Below are 2,895 nucleotides of genomic sequence, written 5' to 3'. Positions count from 1 at the left end.
TGTCGTGAAAATTGAAAATACACTGTCTTATATTATTCCACGTTATTTTGGTACAAGAGAGGGATGTGTAAAACATGTATATATAAAACCACAGAACTTAGGTTTGCAAATTGGATTAAAAATCTATGGGCTTAGAGTGCACACCAAGATAAGGAATATAAGAAATAGCATTTAGCGGGCTTTTGGATCGTAGATATTGTTTCATTGTATAAATATTAAATATCTAGAATTTGAATGTCGAATTTTAAATGTCTAAGATAATTAATGTCTGTATTTGGATGTACAAGATAATTAATATTTAGAAGTTAAATATTTGTATTCAATTCAATATTTTGTATATAGAAATTAAAAGTAAATAATTATTTAATTAAATGTAAGATATCAATTAAATTTAACATTAATTAATTTATTTTTATGTTAACTAATTATTTAATTAATAAAATAAATATTTTTTAATTAAACAAAATCAAATTAATTATTAAAAATAATTTATTTATTTATTTATTTATTTAATTAGAATGACAATTAACGATAATAACTTATATTAAATAGTTAAAATAACATAAAATATTAATGGTAAAGATATTAGTGTAAATTTATCAAATCTAAATAATATGTTTATACTTAGTAGTTAATTAAAATTAATAATAACGAATACTTGATATTAATTTATTAATTAATTAAACTATATTTTTCTTGTTCATCTCCCCGACATAAAAATCTCACACTTGGTATTAAAAAATTCATGTTAGAGGATTTTAAAATTTCTTGGATAATAATATCCTGTGTTTTAAAAAGAAGAATTCTGTTAAACAAATATGAATATTAAATGTCTGTGTGAAATACCATGAAAAACTCATGAAACAAACAAAGTCTTATAATATTAAATTTTCGTCGATAAATTTGACACTTCCATTGATATTTATATACGTCTATAGACTTGTCATCAAAATAAGAAGTTAAATTGATAATTTACATTACATCGTGAAAAAATCAACTAAACATAATGAAAAAGAAAGCAATTATAAAATATCGCTATTGTGAATATAATATAAGTTATAAGCTTTTGACTTGTTATACACGTGTAAAATTTTTATTCGTTAATTCAAATAATTTTTACTATGTTAGGTTTTTTATTTTTTCAAAAATATTAATCGATTTGTAATTTGAATTGTAATTTCTATGGGCTAAACTAGATACCAAGACAATAGTATTAGATAACTTTATTTGACCCTTTTTTTTTTTTTTTTCATTTTTTGGTCAAGAACTTTGGTAGACTTAGACACCAAGACAATAGTATTGAAAAAAGCATGTGTTTTGAAAATATAACTGTTCCCCTCAACATACTTATAGCCATCTTTCAGATAATTTTTTTGGGATCTTTATTTTTTTTTAAGCCTTGTTTCTCTTTTATGTTTTCTATTTTTAGAAAACTGTTTTTAATAAACAGAAAACCAAAAATTCTTTGATAATTATATATATATATAAATGAAAGTTATATAGAGATAGAGAGAGTATGTGATGCCATAAGAGATAAAAGAGATAAATATTGTTGAGAAAATTTAGGAGAAATAGTTAAATTTTTTTCACTATAATAATTATTGGTAAACCATGTGTGCATCAGTCAAATAAAAGGAAAAGAAAATTAATTATGAATGTTGGATTGAAGTCAAAAAGAAAGAAAAATAAGGGGGGAAAAGTAAATTAGTTTGTTTTTCAATTAGGTTTTCCTTCCTACATTTAGAAGATTAATGTAATGATCTCAAAATTATCTCATGATGATGACTCAAAATAAATGATATTGATGCTTAAGAACTTCCCTCCATACTTAAACATAAAGGCTTAACAATATATCTAACTAAGATAATTGAAGTAATTGACAAACTAAACTTCTACTAAAAGAAAATGAAGTTATAATAATAGCTACAATTTACTTGAATGAAAAGTTTTAAATAAGAATGGAAAATTAGTATATAAAAAATGTTAATTATATTACACAAATAATTATTTCAACTATCAGAATCCAACCACACAAATTTAGTTAAAAAAAAGAAAAAGAAGGAAATTTAAAAAAAGTAAAAAGAGGTTATAGTAATTAAGAAAATCTTGATATCTTGAAAGACATAAATCTAGTAAAATTCCAAAAATTTCTAACAATAGCGAGTTAACAATAGAAGAAAATGAAGGAAATAAAAGATTATAAATAGCTTCGTCTTACTTCAACGAAACATTTTATAAAAATGTAAGTTTTCAATATGAATTAGTGATGTTAAAGTATAGTTGAAGCTACGTTTATATAGAATATTTTACCTTGATGGTAATATATTTACATTATACAAGTTGCTAACAAATTAGGTTAATTATCACTACCAGCAAGTTTCAACGAGGAATATCTCCTAGCAAAATTTTTCTAAAACATATTGGGCCTTAAGATTTCTTTAAAAAACAATAACTATTTATAAAAATATTGAATATTAAATAACAATATAAGAATAATTAATAATATGCATACCTACTTGAGTTATAACTAGGGTTTAGCATCAAACACCAAAAAAATTATAAATAAATAAATAATCAGTGACCAACCCGACTTAACCAACTTCAATCAGTTGGCTTAGTTTACATATCGGATAAGGTCGGCTTGCACAAAACAAAACCCACCTTCTATAGGTTGATCAACAAGCCACAATAAAGGGCCCAACGGATTGACTATTTAAAATAGATATATATTATTGGTTAAAGTACACCTTAAAGTTTGTTTAATAATTTCTTTGAAGTTAGTTCAATTTTTTTCAATGCGCACAACATTTATTCTGAAAAATGTTAATAGATAATTAATCAAAAAAAAAATTGAGAGTGTATTCACTAAAACTGAACATTAGACTAAGTTTATTT

This window comes from Benincasa hispida, chromosome 11, assembly GCF_009727055.1.
Source record: "Benincasa hispida cultivar B227 chromosome 11, ASM972705v1, whole genome shotgun sequence".
NCBI lineage: Eukaryota > Viridiplantae > Streptophyta > Magnoliopsida > Cucurbitales > Cucurbitaceae > Benincasa > Benincasa hispida.
This window is presented reverse-complemented; position numbering follows the sequence as displayed.